This window comes from Hevea brasiliensis, chromosome 9 (assembly GCF_030052815.1).
Source record: "Hevea brasiliensis isolate MT/VB/25A 57/8 chromosome 9, ASM3005281v1, whole genome shotgun sequence".
Classification (NCBI taxonomy): Eukaryota; Viridiplantae; Streptophyta; class Magnoliopsida; order Malpighiales; family Euphorbiaceae; genus Hevea; species Hevea brasiliensis.
The window spans coordinates 24,661,355-24,678,567 of record NC_079501.1 but is presented as its reverse complement, the minus strand read 5'-3'; the positions used below and the strand labels follow the sequence as shown (position 1 = coordinate 24,678,567).

The 17,213-nt window shown below is 34.4% G+C and overlaps 1 protein-coding gene across 1 annotated transcript in view; it reads right to left on the bottom strand.

Annotated features, from left to right (window-relative positions):
- Positions 1-17,213, bottom strand: part of LOC110654527 (ubiquitin carboxyl-terminal hydrolase 3) — a 31,125-nt gene that overhangs the window by 13,699 nt on the left and 213 nt on the right. The gene's annotated exons all lie outside the window — the stretch shown is intronic.

Here is a 17,213-nt window from a genome sequence, read left to right as displayed (position 1 = left end):
TGCTTGTCATAAGCGTCACTGGTTCGGCCTACTTATCATTTATAAGTGCATATCATGTTTGTTATATGGCATGAGACTCACAATTCCATCTTATTTATATCTCATATAAATAACTTGGGAACAAACATGAATACAATCTTTCTGGATAAGTCATGTCCTTATTATGAAGTATCCTCGATTGTGAACCTATTTATGATACTTTGTGCTAGAAATATTGTCACTCATATTCTTAACAACTTAAGAATAATATTTCTAACAAAATATCAATGGACATTTTCTATTACACATAAATATATTATGTAAACGGAAAAGTGGAAATGCCTTTTATTAATAAAATTATGTACAAGATACAGACTAAATGATATGCTCTAGGGCATACTACTAATAATCTCCCACTAGCACTAGAGCCATTCATTACAATACCTTAGACCCATCTTCTCAAGATGTCAGTCTAACTGAGCTTGTGACAAAGGCTTAGTGAATGGATCAACTGGTTTTTCAGCTGATGTTATTTTTTCTGCATGGCTATATCGCCTTGCCCAACTCTATCTCTGATAATGTGGTAGCGCCTTTCTATGTGTTTGGATTTCTGGTGAGACCTTAGTTCCTTAGCCTGTATGACTGCTCCAGTATTGTCACAGTGTAGTGGAACTGCTGACTCAATGGAAGGAACTACTGTAAGTTCTGTCACGAACTTCTTTATCCAAACAACTTCCTTTGCAGCATCTAATGCAGCAATATACTCAGCCTCTGTAGTGGAATCTGCAGTCGTGCTTTGTTTGGAACTCTTCCAACTGACTGCACCTCCATTACAAATGAACACATATCCAGAGGTAGACTTTCTATCATCGATATCTGATTGGAAATCAGAATCAGTATAACCATCCAATTGCAAGTCTCCACCTCCATAAATCAAGAATAAATCCTTAGTTCTTCTCAAGTACTTAAGGATATTCTTGACAGCTATCCAGTGTTCCAAACCTGGATTGGATTGATACCTGCTAGTCAAACTAATAGCATATGCGATATCCGGCCTAGTACACAACATTGCATACATTAAACTTTCAATAGCCGAAGCATATGGAATCCTGGCCATCTTATCTCTTTCTTCAGGTGTCTTTGGAGACATCTCTTTAGAAAGATGGATACCATGTCTCACTGGTAACAATCCTCTCTTGGAATCAAGCATGTTAAACCTCTTTAACACCTTTTCCATGTATAGACTTTGGGATAAACCAATTATTCTTTTCGCTCTATCTCTATAGATGCGAATCCCAAGAATATAGGTTGCCTCCCCTAAGTCTTTCATGGAGAATGTATTTGACAACCATACCTTTATAGTCGTCAACATACCTGTATCATTACCCATCAACAGTATGTCATCCACATATAAGACAAGGAAAGTGATAGCACTGTCACTAACCCTCTTATATACACATGGCTCATCCTCATTTTTGATAAAACCAAAGGATTTAATGGCTTCATCAAAACGAATGTTCCAACTCCTCGAAGCTTGTTTCAACCCATAAATGGATCGCTTTAGCTTGCATACCTTGGAACCATCTTGGGATTCAAATCCCTTAGGTTGTTCCATGAAAATGTTTTCTTCAATGTATCCATTGAGAAAAGCTATTTTGACATCCATCTGCCAAATCTCATAATCATAGTATGCAGCTATTGCTAATAAAATCCTAATTGATTTAAGCATGGCAACAGGCGAGAAAGTCTTCTCATAGTCGATTCCTTGCCTTTGGCGAAACCCTTTCGCTACTAGCCTTGCCTTATAGGTCTCTACCTTTCCATCAGAATCAATTTTCTTCTTGAAAACCCATTTTTTCCTATAGGTATAATACCTTCAGGTGGGTCAACAAGATCCCAAACTTGATTCTTATACATGGAATCAATCTCGGATTTCATAGCATCAATCCATTTTGAAGAGTCTATATCTGATATAGCTTCTTCATAGGTAAGTGGATCATCTCCATGATCTACTTCTTCATGAGTAGACAACTCTTGTTCTTCTTCATGAAGAAAACCATATCTCACTGGTGGGTGAAATACCCTGGTTGTTCTACGAGGAACAGCTGTAGATGTTTCATCAACGGGTATAGGTTGACTAGATGGATCAATATCCATCTGATCTGTTGGTTGGTCAGAAGTCTCCAATTCTAACTCTATTTGCCTTCCTTTGCCTTCTTCTTGAACAAACTGTTGTTCAAGAAATGTGGCATCTCTACTTATCACAACCTTTTGTGAAGTAGGCAAATAAAAATAATATCCAAAACTATCTTTTGGATATCCAACAAATCGACCTTTTTCTGATCTGGTCTCCAACTTATCAGTGTTCAGCTTTTTAATATAAGCTGGACAACCCCAAATCTTAACATGCTTAAGACTTGGTTTTCTTCCATGCCATATCTCATAAGGTGTGGAAGAAACTGATTTTGATGGAATCCTATTCAAAATATACAAAGCTGATTCTAATGCAAATCCCCAAAAGAAGATTGACATATCAGTATAGCTCATCATACTACGTACCATATCCAATAGGGTACGATTTCTCCTTTCAGATACACCATTCAGCTGTGGCGTTCCTGGAGGAGTCAGCTGAGAAACAATGCCATGCTCTCTCAAGTATTCATCAAATTCAGTACTCAAATATTCACCTCCACGATCTGATCGAAGAGCTTTAATATTCTTTCCTGTTTGATTTTCTACTTCAGATTTAAATTCTTTGAACTTTTCAAAAGATTCATGTTTGTATTTCATCAAATACAAATACCCAAACCTTGATTTATCATCAGTAAAGGTAATAATGAAAACCCCCTCTAGCCATTTCTTTAAATGGACCACATACATCACTATGTATTAGCTCCAAAATATTTTCAGCTCTTATCCCCTATCCAACAAAGGCTGATCTAGTCATTTTGCCCTGAAGGCAAGATTCACAAGTTGGAGTAGGCTTAGAGCCCAATGAGGATAAAATCCCCATTTTCTCCAGTTTTGCAATCCTATCTTCTGCAACATGACATAACCTTAAGTGCCAAATATATTTTGAACTTGAGTTGGTTTTCACCATGGCATTGCATTCTTTTAGATCACTTGCATTCAATTTGTGTTTGTCATTATTATCCAAATAATAAAGACCATCATTCATATAACCCGAACCAATATATTTATTTCCAAAATAAATATTGCAAACATCATCAGTGAACTGAAATTCATAGCCATTTCTAGTCAAACTAGATATAGAAATGATGTTCTTAAAAGCATCAAGTACATATAAAATATTATCCAAACACAAAACATGTCCAAACATGTAAAAAGATTTAGATCCTATGGCTAAAGCTTCAACAGTTGAGCCATTGCCAATCCGGACTCTAACATCTTAAGAACGCAAGCTGCTACTATTTGCTAGTTCCTGCATATCATTAGAAATGTGAGAAGCGCACCAGATATCTAAAACCCAAGTCGTAGATGAACTATGAGTATCATCGAATCTAAATAACAAGATATGGACATACCTTAGAAGGTGTATCCTTCTTGTCCTTGGAGAAGCAAGATACTGCAGGCGGTTCCTTTTCAGTGCCCATCCTTTTGGCAGTGGAAACACTTTCCTTTGCCTCCATCAACTTTAGTCTTCCTTTTCTGTTTAGCTATTTTCTTGGAAGGACCAGGAATCTGAGGTTTCTTTTTCTTATTGCCCTTCTTCTTGTTGGACTTTCCAGTAGAAGAAGATGCAACCAAAGCTACCTCTTTTCCTTTATTGCACAGCATATTCTTTTGGGCAATAACCACATGTTGAGTAAACCAGCTAAGGTGCATTCCTGTTAGTCATATGGAAATTTGTCACAAAATTCTCAAAAGACTCAGGGAAGGGACTGAGGATCAAATCCATTTGTAGTTGGAAATCCATGTTGAAGTCAAGATGTTCCAACTGCTCAAATAGCCGAATCATCTTGTGGACATGATCCCCAACATTACATCCCTCAGACATCCTCATACGGAATAGCTGTCTAGATATCTCATACCTAGCATTCCTGCTGTGCTCACCATACAACTCTTGTAGGTGAAGGAGGATCTCACTAGCACTCTGCATGTTCTCATGTTGCTTCTGTAACTCATTACTCATGGAAGCAAGCATGTAACACTTAGCTCTCATATCATGCTCCTTCCACTTGTCCAAAGTTTCATGTTCCTCTTGTGTGGCCTCTGGAGGTAAGGGACTAGGAACATTTGAATCTAGAACATATCCTATATGTTAAAGGTTCAGGACAAGTTTTAAATTTCTTAGCCAATCAGACAGATTTGGTCCTGTCAACCTATTGTGATCAAGTATGCTTGCAAGGATATTGAATGGTGGTGGTTGTTTTGTGCTCATTTTTATCAGAAAATTAACTGCAGAAAATAACCAGATTAATTAGTAAATGTATCATGTAATTAACCAAAATGATTATGGTCTTTTAATCAAATTGGTCCTCCCACTAACTTAGCGAATCCTACACTTCCAAAGTAAGCGGAAATCCTAGTTGGATGGATTTCTAGTGGGTGATTGAATTCTTATAATTCTATTGATCATCCTCAGGTACATCCATTATTGGAATTACAATAAACTATAAGTGAGCAACTCCTTGCCCATCACATCTCATGTGAGGTTCAATCCTTTACCTAGCCCCTAATGCTCAAAATCTCAGGTACATCCATTATTGACTTATCTTGCATTAGTTAAGTTGATCCCATTGAGCCAGTAATTATGAAAATAATTTTAATGTCCTCAGGTACATCCAATATTGGCCACCAAACCATTTACATATTTACAACATCTCATGCTTAACAATTATTCTTAAGAAAATCTCTTAAATTAATTGCATCTCATGCAACTATTTAAAATTTCTTAAAATAATTGCCCCAATGGAGGGCTTATGTTATAATTACTTTAATTATACCATTTCCAACTTAATCATTTGTTTGGAAGATTTTATAGCCATCCTAATTACTATTAAGGTCTCACTTTGCACATTATCCATTTAGCATGCATATATCATATAATTGCATACATTCCCATACATCTCATGCATTCATGGATAAGCAATAAATATGGTATGATCATGGACTTTCTAAGGGATTCAATTCTGAGCCACCAAGAATTGAATCAGGACATTCCTAGGTGCATTTCATTCATTCATTTTACAAGAGTTGCTGAAGGAATACATAATCAACACTTGATCTTGAATTCCTCCCACTGGTCCCACCAATGCTCTTGACCTCCTTGAACTTCTTGCAATCCAATATTACATAGTAATCCTTGGCATACCAAGGCGAATTTACAAGAACTTAAATAAATGAAATTACAACCCAAAAATTATTACAAACTTAATAATACATGCCCAAAATAAATTAAAATAAATTAATTAATTTACAATCCCAAAGAAACATAAAAGAAATAAATCCAATCACATTGGTCTTTTATAGTCCATGATCATCCATCATGCATATCACTATTTAACAATTAAATAAAACATACATACTTAAATTAAATTGAATATCTCATATTCAACTTAAAAATCCAGATTTGAATATGATTCAAATAAATTTAAAAATTCAGATTTGAATCTCATTCAAACAAATTTAAAAATTCAGATTTGAATCACATTCAAACAACTTCAAAAATTCATATTTGAATCACATTCAAACATTTTTTAAAAAATCAGATTTGAATCACATTCAAACATTTTTTAAAAAATCAGATCTGAATTTTATTCAATCAATTTTAAAAAATCAGATTTAAATATGATTCAAACAACTTTAAAAATTCAGATTTGAATCACATTCAAACAACTTTTAAAATTCAGATTTGAATCACATTCAAACAATTTTTAAAATTCTGATTTGAATCATAATTTAATTGTGTGATAAAAACTACTAATTAAATACTTTAATTAGTCAAAGAATAGGCCTTAGATCATACAATAATTGCAGAATTAAAAGCCAAACCTTAAACCACCCATGGAAGCCAAACCATGCGCACCATTGATAGTGTTTTTTCAAGTATGCCGCCAACTTGCTTTGCAACCAGCAATGAACTTTTGATCTCATGATCAAACACACAATTAAATCATATAATCAACAATCTAAATGGCAAATATAGTGGCTCTGATACCAATTGAAGGAACGGAAGCGTGAAAAACACAAGTTTATACTATTGAATTCAAAAATTTTCACCTAGGGTCACATGCATCATGCAATATTTATTTTTATCTATTTGATTTCAATGATAAACAACATATTAAAACTCTTTTAATATGTTTTTGGATCTGTATTTGCCATTTAAGATTTTAAAATTAATCAGATTAATTTTAGAACCCTAGATTAAATCAAGAACGATTACACTAACCTCTTGATATGCTGCAGCGTGTCAGCGCCTTTGAGATTCGTCTTCAGGACACCAGATGTTGTCCCTCTAGCTTGTCCACACCAAGAACACCTATGGCAGCCCTTGAACAGCTTCTAAAGCCTTTTCTATTAATTAGAAATTCAAGTTCTGCCTTTTAAGAGATTAGAGATGTAAACAGGACACTAGAAACAATTTCTAGTGTTCTTAATTCAAGAGATTGATGGCTAATCTCTTTGAATTGATGAGAGATGAAGAAGAATAGCTGGAGAGCCTCAAAGTGGCGTGACAAATGAGAGGAGAGGCTGCTGGTTATTTTTCTTTTCATAACCACACTTAAATAGCTAGGTTAACACATTAAACCCTAGCCACATGTCACCTTTTGATTAGCTCTAGGTTTAAGTGACCCAATCAAATTGTGCCAAGTGTCAAACCTATATTTAATCTTGATTTTAATCATCTTACATGATTAAAAAACATTTGGCAAGCTTATGTGTTATGCCATGTGTCACCATCTCATGATGCCACGTGTCACACTGCAAAATGACCAAAATGCCCCTGTGTCTTAATTTTGAGTTCTCAACCCAAAATAATTATTTTTCTTCTTCTAATTAATTTATATCAAATATAAATTAATTAATTAATCTCTATTAATTAATTTCTCATTAATTAAATTCATATTTAAACACTTTAAATATAAATTTAACTTATATTATACATCCAATAATCTAGATTTGGTTTCAAGTCATGCTAGGGACTTTGCAATCTAATTGCAAATCAAACCTATTTAATTAATAAATTAAACTATTTAATTAATTAATTAAATCATATTTAATTAGGTGATAACTTGTGTATGTGTGTGACTTACTAGGCTCATCACTAATTGGCAATGAGAAATAATATCAACTCTTAATATCATCAGAACTCTTTCTTACCATAAATGATTTCTCTAAATCATTTTATGAACCTCATAGACCATGGTTAACACCTAGCATAGCATGCCATGGCCACCCAATTAGTAATAAGGTTTACCTTAAATGAACCTATAATCATATGTTACCATGCACTAGAATCTCTCTGTTACAAAATCCCAACTCAAGCTGGAGTCATGGTTTATGTCAAACTCCATTTGCTATGAATATTATGTTCTCTTTTAATTCCAGTTCTTGATTAAAAGATTTTCTCATCGAAACTCTTTTCGAATAAATCTATCTGTCTGGCCAGAACTTGAAACATCAAGAACAATTAAATGAACATAGGATTTTATCTCTATTTACTTAGAGGAACAGATTCCATCTTGATCAACACCTACCTCCATATATAACTAGTAGGAGCCAACACATGCCCATATACCCATACACAGTACAAGTATGAAAGTAGTATCAAACTCAAACTATCTATATACAAGATAACTGTGCTATCTCAGGTCTAAAGATTATATGCACTGATATGATTTATGACAAAACATTGACAAGAGTAAACTCCATGTGCTTGTCATAAGCGTCACTGGTTCGGCCTACTTATCATTTATAAGTGCCTATCATGTTTGTTATATGGCATGAGACTCACCATTCCATCTTATTTATATCTCATATAAATAACTTGGGAACAAACATGAATACAATCTTTCTGGATAAGTCATGTACTTATTATGAAGTATCCTCGATTGTGAACCTATTTATGATACTTTGTGCTAGAAATATTGTCACTCATATTCTTAACAACTTAAGAATAATATTTCTAACAAAATATCAATGGACCTTTTCTATTACACATAAATATATTATGTAAACGGAAAAGTGAAAATGCCTTTTATTAATAAAATTATGTACAAGATACATACTAAATGATATGCTCTAGGGCATATTACTAATAGGCTCATCTTCATCAGATGGTGGTTGAAGAGGAGCAGCTAGGGTTTGGTATGGATTTGACACGGTGGATTTAGTCCTTTTTCTCCCTTTCTTGGCTGCAGGGGCAGCAACTGCAGATAGTTGAGTTGGAGCACTCTCTTGTTGATCCTTGAGAGAAGCTTCCTTCTGCTGCGTAGGGGCAGCAGCAGTCTCAACAGGTGGAGCACTTGGAGGTTCAACAGGTAGCTCACCTTCAGGTTCTACAACCTTTTCACCATCATGCTCAGTAGGTACATCAGTTGCAGGGCCAATTTCAGGTTCAATGACCTGGTCACTAGCATGCTCAACAGGGGCTTCTACTACAGGTTCAAGCTCAGGTTCAGCTACATGGTCACCTTCATGTGCCATAGCAGCAGGAGACTCACCAACCTTATTGCTTTCACCCTTATCAGCAAAGACTTGAGTAGCAGCCTCAACTTTAGTTGGAACACCAGTTTCTTTGGCCTGCTGAAGATCCATAATTAGCCTCTTCAATTCCTCATTTTGAGTGAGCAGGTGACTCACTTTGTAGTCAATCACATTCACATATTTTCTCAGAATGTCAATGGACTGATGGGTTGAACTAAAGGGATCATTAACAGCAGCTTTTAACCCTTGAATCTCACTCAAAAATTCACTAGCAGAATCAGAACCAACCTTAGCAGAGGAGGAACCACCCTTTTCAAACCTTTTCTTTCTCCCATCAGTGTCAGAGTGTATTTCTCTGAGCACAATCAAATCAGTCCTAGAGCTTTCCTTAGAGACATTCACATGCAGCTCTTTAAACACAGCAGTTAAAAGATGTGCATAAGGCAGTTTTCCAATCCCATAAGCTTTGCACATGTTATTGAAAATTAAATAAGCCAAATTCATCCTAACTTTATTCACAATGTGCCACATAATACACATGTCCAAGTGACTCAAATAACCATAGCTACCAGATTTAGAACAAAAAATGTAGTTCACCATACTGTGAATGATTTTGATATGTTGAAGGGCTTTTGTACTGGTGGACTTTTCATTTGCGACAGTGTTAACAGGGAACACTTCATTTTCAAACTCAACCAAATTGAATCTGCCACCCTTGCAACATCCTTATGTGTGGAAATTTTATTTCTATCATTGGGCAATTTCAAAGCCGTAGCTATCAGTTCAACAGAGACACCATATATACTGTTATTCAAAATCACCTTAAATTTGTCCTCATCATCAACTGTTCTCAAAGTCCTATAAAACTCTTGAACAAGCCTAGGGTAATACTCATTTGCACATTCACACACATCCAACCATCCTTGAAACTCAAAAAGCTCTTTGAATTGAAAGTTTACCTAATTAAAGTACTCCCATTTGATAAATTTGCAATCTAACAGTGCTTTATCCACTGAGCCCGAAGATTTGACGGCGCGCATTTTTCGTTGGGTATCAATCCCTTGCTTTTGTCCCTTCTTTTTCTTTTCTGGCGTCGATATAGGGGGTTCGACACCCTTGGATGGATTTGAAGACTCACTAGCTGATTTCGATGCGGGTAAGTTTTTCTTCCCTTTCAATTTCTTTCACAATGTAGCAACAGGAATATCGTTGGAGGCTGACGAGGAAGACGAAGCAGCCGCAGCAACTGGAGACTTGCGTTTGGCACGAGCCATTGACAAAGTGGTGAATTTGAAAACTGGTTTTTCAGTGTGTTAGGAGTGGAGAAGAAAGGTGAGATGATAAGTCTAATGGGTTTGGGTGAATTTTTGTCGAGAAGAAAATGGGTCTGGTTTAGAGGTATGGTGTCGTGAACCGATGCAGAGGAGAGAGAGCGTGAGGGTTTCGTGTGGCAGAGGGTTTAAGTCCTCTTGAGTCCCGCGCTTTTTTGTTTCATTGTACTTTCAACTGAACTTGCTTTCTTACTTCTTTTTTTTATATTTTATATTTCAAACAAGTCTATCTATCCCTATATGCACAAATAAACATTTCTACATGTCTGACACAGCACTGAGAGTGTGACATCAAATGTGAAAAGATAAATGCATTGCTGGACATGCAGAGAGTTTCAAACACAATCACGTTTTGGTTTGAGATTTGAACAGTACACGATATAGCAAATTAATTTTAGTCACGCAATATTAGCATACAACTTAGTAAACTAATTTTACGAATACACAAACAAGTTAGCTAATATTCTTTAAAGATTTCTTAACAAACTTATATTACAGCAGATCATACACACATTAAACAAAATGTAAAAACATGAAATTATTATGACTTAAACTTCAAGCAAGTGGTTCACACATACCAATTTCCCTTCTAATTCTACAAAAGGTTTCTTCATTAAGAGGTTTTGTAAAAATGTCAGCAAGTTGATTTTCAAAGGCAACAAACTCTATTTTGATATTTCCATTTTGAACATGATCTCTAATAAAATGATATCTGATCTCAATATGTTTAGTTCTTGAATGTTGGACTGGATTTTTGATCAAGTTTATGGCACTTGTGTTGTCACACCTAATTGGAACAAGATTATATTTTAAACCAAAATCTTTCAATTGTTGTTTCATCCATAAGATTTGAGCAACACAACTACCAGCAGCTATATATTCTGCCTCAGCTGTAGATAAAGCTACTGAAGTTTGTTTCTTACTGTGCCAAGAAACTAGTGCAAGACCAAGAAATTGACAAGTACCTGAAGTACTTTTTCTATCTAGTCTACTTCCAGCAAAATCAGAATCACTCTAACCCACAAGATTAAATGATTCACATTTTGGATACCATAAACCAATTGAGTATGTGCCAATGAGATATCTAAAGATCCTTTTAACTGCACTTAGATGGGATTCTTTTGGACATGAATGAAATCTTGCACACAAGCAAACACTAAAGGGTATGTCTGGTCTGGATGCAGTAAGATACAAAAGAGAGCCAATCATACCTCTATAAAGCTTGGTATCTACTTCTTTACCTTTTTCATCATTGTCCATTTTAATTGTTGAACTCATAGGAATGCCCATGCTTTTCAAATCTTCCAATTTAAATTTCTTCAGCATTTCCTTGATATACTTTGATTGATTTATGAAGATGCCATCTTTCATTTGCTTAATTTGAAGTCCAAGGAAGAATGTGAGCTCACCCATCATGCTCATTTCAAATTCATTCTGCATAATCTTAGAGAATTTCTTGCAAAGAGATTCGTTAGTAGCACCAAAAATTATATCATCAACATAAATTTGCACAATAAGCATATCATCATGATGCTTCTTAACAAAAAGTGTTGTGTCCACTTTGCCTCTTTGGAATTCATTCTGTAAAAGAAATTTACTAAGCCTTTCATACCATGCTCTAGGAGCTTGTTTTAAACCATATAAAGCTTTAGTAAGTTTATAAACATAATTTGGATGCTCATGATTTTCAAAGCCTGGAGGTTGTGCAACATACATTTCCTCATCAATATAACTATTTAAAAATGCACTCTTGACATCCATTTGATAAAGCATAAACTCCTTGTAACATGCAAAGGCACACAACATTCTAATAGCTTCAATTCTAGCAACCGGAGCAAAGGTTTCATCAAAATCAATCCCTTCCTCTTGGTTGTAGCCTTGAGCCACTAGTCTAGCTTTATTTCTAACAACATTGCCTTTTTCATCCATTTTGTTTCTAAAAACCCATTTAGTACTAATAATTGAATGATCTTTTGGCTTAGGCACTAAATTCCAAACTTTATTTCTCTCAAATTGATTTAGTTCTTCTTGCATGGCAAGAATCCAACTTTCATCATTTTGAGCATCTTCAAAACATTTAGGTTCAATTTGTGAAACAAAAGCAACATTACCAAAATATCTTCTCAATTGTGCTCTAGTCATCATCCTCTGAGATAGATCGTCAATAATGTCTTCTTGGGGATGATTTCTATGAAATCTCCATTCTTTAGGTAAATCTTCATGATGGGGCTCATTTACTAGTAATTCTTCCAAATTTGGCATTTCTTCATTGATTTGATCTTCATTGGCATCATGGACATCTATTGTGGTTTCTCCTTGAGTTTCTTCATCTTTGTCATCAATTTGTTCCATTTCTTGACTTGATATTATATTTTCTTTTCCAAAAACCTGCTCATTATTATCATCACAAACATTTTTCCTTCTGATAGAAGGGTTAGTCTCATCAAACAAAACATGAATAGTTTCCTTAATAACCAAAGTTCTTTTATTGAATACTCTATAGGCTTTACTCTTTGTTGAATACCCAAGAAAGATTCCTTCATCGGATTTAGCATCAAATTTCTTTAAGTTATCCTTCTTGTTATTTAAAATATAGCACTTACAACCAAATGCTTTAAAATATGAGATATTTGGTTTTCTTCCTTTCCACAGCTCATAGGGGGTCTTTTTCAAAATTGGTCTAATCAAAACTCTATTCAACACATAGCAAGATGTATTAACAGCTTCAGCCCAAAAATACTTTGGCAAATTATTTTCACTCAACATAGTTCTAGTCATTTCTTGCAAAGTCCTATTTTTCCTTTCTACAACTCCATTTTGTTGTGGTGTTCTAGGAGCTGAAAAATAATGGTTGATTCCATATTTATCACAATATTTCTCAAATAAATGATTTTCAAATTCAGTTCCATGGTCACTTCTTATAGATGAGATGCAAAAACCTTTTTCATTTTGAACCATTTTACTAAAAAAGGTGAATTTTTCAAAAGTTTCATCTTTATGAGCAAGGAAAAACGTCCATGTATATCTTGAATAGTCATCAACAACAACTAAAGCATATGACTTTCCACCAAGACTAGTAGGAGTTACAGGTCTAAATAAATCAAGATGAAGCAATTCTAGTGGCCTAGTGGTAGACACAATATTTTTGGATTTAAAAGATGCTCTAGTATGCTTTCCTAGTGCACATGCTCTACATTGAAATTCATTTTCATAATTAATCTTAGGAAAACCATTAACAAGTTCTTTCTTAGACAATTTTGAAAGTGTATGCATGCTTGCATGACCCAGTCTTCTATGCCACAAATAACTAGAGTTATCCAGAGATACTATACATGTACCATGATTAGTTTCAAAATTATTCATGTCAAGCAAGTAAACATTATTGGATCTATTGGCAATGAACAATGTGTCATTATCTAAGTTATTGATTGTACATAGAGAAGAAATAAACTTTACCTCAAAACCTTTATCACACAGTTGGCTTACACTTAGCAAGTTGTATTTCAAACCTTCAACAAGCGATACATCTTCAATACAAGGTTTGGTTCCAATTGTGCCATTTCCAGTTATTTTTCCTTTCCCTTTATCTCCAAATTTTACATATCCTCCATCTTTCATTGTAATTTCTGAAAACTTGTCCTTTTCACCAGTCATGTGCTTTGAACAACCACTATCTATATACCATTTATCACTTTCCTTCATCCCTTTGAAACAAACCTGAAATTTAATCATTGAGTTTTAGGTACCCAAGCAACTTTGGGTCCTTGGGGGTTAGTGACCTTAGGTAAGGTTCCCTTTGGTACCCATACCTTCTTTACCTTAAGATGACATTTCCTAAGTGCACAAGAACTAATCATATGACCTCTTTTATTGCAATAATAACATGTAACATTAGGCAAGGAAGATGTAGATGCTTTAATGAAATGATTCTTGTACTTGTCATAGTTCATGAAACCATCAAAACCAATTCCATTTTTTTCATTCGAAATTCTTTGGTTTCCAAGAAGTACATCTAGAGTTTCTTTTCCTTTTGTAAATTTTGCCAAATCATTTGTCAAAGACTCTACTTTGGCTTCAAGAACTTTATTTTTCTCAATGAGTATTTCACATGTTTCTTTTGAGATTTTCAACTCTAAATCTAGTTCTTTAAACAAGGCAATTTGTCTTTTGTAAAATTCATTTTCTTTATACACATTGGACATGGCAATATTTTGTGATCTCAATGATTCAATTTCTAAATTCATTTTAGTGCATTTTCTCTTGTAATTTCTATACTCATCATATACTCTAGCAAATGCAAATTCAAGTTCTTCTACATTAGGAGATTCATAAGAATTTAGCTCATTGTCACTTTCTTCTTTCTTTTGTGAACTCTCGACTTTCTCTTCAAGTGCCATCATACAAAGAAGAGCAGTCTCTTTGTCACTTGATTCATCATTTGAAGATTCTTCACTGTTGCTCCATACTACTTTCATAGCTTTCTTGCTCCTATCTTCTTTTCCTTTCTTCTTTTTGAATAATGGACATTTGGGCTTAATATGTCCAGGTTTGTGACACTCATAACATACAATTTCTTCTTTTGAATCTCTGGAGTGTTTGTCCTTGGGAGTATACTTTTTCAAGAATTTCTTGTATTTGCTTCCTCCCTTCTTGAAAGCTCTTTTAAATTTTCTTGCAAGCATAACCATTTTATCATCATCATCACTAGAAGCACTTGAGTTGTCACTTGAGTCAACTTTGAATGCAACTCCTTTCTTCTTATCTTCATCCTTATTTGACTTGAGAGCAATGCTTTTCTTCTTCTTTTGCTCATTTTCAACTTCATCTTTCTTGTATACCATCTCATGTGCAATGAGAGATCCAATGAGTTCATCATAAGTGAATGTTTTAAAATTCTTGGTATCTTGGATAACTGTAGTCTTTGCTTCCCAAGATTTTGGAAGTGATCTAAGAATTTTCTTCACAAGTTCAGCTTCCTCAAATCTTTTACCAAGTGCTTTGAGAAGATTTACAAGATCGGTAAACCTTGTACTCATATCTGCAATTGATTCTCCTGGCTTCATTTCAAATAGCTCATAATCTAGAATAAGAAGATTTGCTTTGGACTCTGTGACGACATCAGTTCTTCATAAGTGACTTCAAGCTTATCCCAAATTTCCTTAGCAGACTGACATCCTGAAACACGATTGTATTCATTAAGGTCAAGTGAGCAGTGCAAAATATTGATAGCTTTAGCATTTATAGAAATTTTCTTCCAATCATTGTCATCATATTCATCTTCATGTTTTGGAACTTTTGTAGTTCCTAGACCATTCTTTTGAGGAACATATGGACCATTTTTAATAATTCTCCATGCATCAATATCTACAGATTGTATGAAATTTCTCATTCTTACTTTCCAAAATGAATAATTAGTGCCATTGAAGAGAGGTGGTCTAGTGATTGAGTAGCCTCCGGCTAATGGTGTAGGTATACCGGCAGTATTACTAGATGAACTAGCCATTATGGATCACTCTAAGGTTGTAATACCCTAAGCAAGAGAGTCAGGCTCTGATACCAATTTGTTGTCCCAAAATAGTCCAAGAGGGGGGTGAATTGGACTTTAACAATTTTTCGGCCCTTGCTTGTAGCCTAATGAAAAATTGTGGCTTTGTTCAACTAGATGCTTCTCTATACAAAATGATAGTAATATGTGCTTCAACAATGTGTTCCTAAGTTGCAATTCAAGCCTCAATCAATGTATATGGCAATATCTAACAAAGCATTCATCATACAATATACAATTAATTTCTCAAGTCACTCAATATGTCCACAAATTTATCAACTCAATCTATTTAACCAACATTCAATATCATGTATATAAGGAAAAATTTAAATTGCACAAAAGTAAAGAGGTAAAGGTTAGAGAGATCAAACACAATGATTTTTATAGTGGTTCGGCTTAACTAGCCTACATCCACTCTCTCAAAGAACCCTCTTTGAGTCTTCTCTCCACTATTTGCTCTTTTGAAGGCAAGAGACCAAAAGCCCTTTACAACTTTTCAACACCAAGCTTTCACCAAGGTAGCTTGAAACCTTCACAAGTGCTATCACAAGCACATACTCTCTTAAGCTTCAATAGGTGCTTGTACAACCTCTCTTAAATGCAATTTAATATTTCAACACTCACTCTTACTCAATACAAATCAAACTATAAAGAAGATATAAGTTGATTTGCCAATGGTAGCTCAAAATCTTTAAAGCTCTTGAATGAAAGCCATAAATGAAAAATCAATATTGGAGTTCAAATGTAAGCTTTCATCAAGTGTAAATGAAGTAAAGAATGTGTATTTATAGTCCCAAATCATTTTAGACTGTTTGAAACCCTTTTGGAACGTTATACACACTGCCCAAGACAAAATGGCCGTTATTTTGTCCTTTTGTGCGAGGTTGAGCAGCTCTGATCAATTAGCAAACTAATGAAATTTTAGTAGCAGTCAGTAAACTGGTTAGTAAACTAAAGTTTTTAGCAAACATATTTGCAAACTAAAAATTTTAGCAAACCAATTAGCAAACTAAGTCAACAGCTGCATGTCTCAACTTGCAATGTAAAATGATTTAGACCTTAAAAAAATGTTTCAATAGTAGTGTCCAAGGTCATGATGAGAAAAAGTAATCAGAAAATAAAATTTCATTTTTGAGCTCCATATGACTAAATTCTCATCCATTCTCTTCACAAAAGACCTAAGACTCAATCTCTAACACTATGTCTTTCATACCTTTTCTTTGAGTCTTGGCTTCTATAGTCTTATTCTTTTCTTATTTTGGATTTGTCTTGAAATGTCTTTGAGTATCCTTTCTCCTTAGATGCAACTTCAATGATACTTTAGGAATAAGACAAAGAATCTACACATCACTTTTAAGTTAGGTTAGATAGATTCTCTTTGAGTTTTGTTATCATCAAAATCAATGCTCATTTTGAGCTACACGGGGTCAACACAAACAAATCCCAGAACAAATTTGGATAGATAGAAACCTTAAAACAAAATGAAAAGAAGAATACAAAGAGTTTCAACTTGAAGCAAAATGAGCTTATTACGATCAGTTAATTGATTAATTTCCCCATAAAAAACTTTCCCAGCAACCAAACACAAACATTAAAAAAAAAAAAAAAGAAAAGAAAATTAATCTTTGAATTGGATTGCAGCAAATTAATCAAACAGACGATGATTAAAGCAAAAAAGCAAAGAT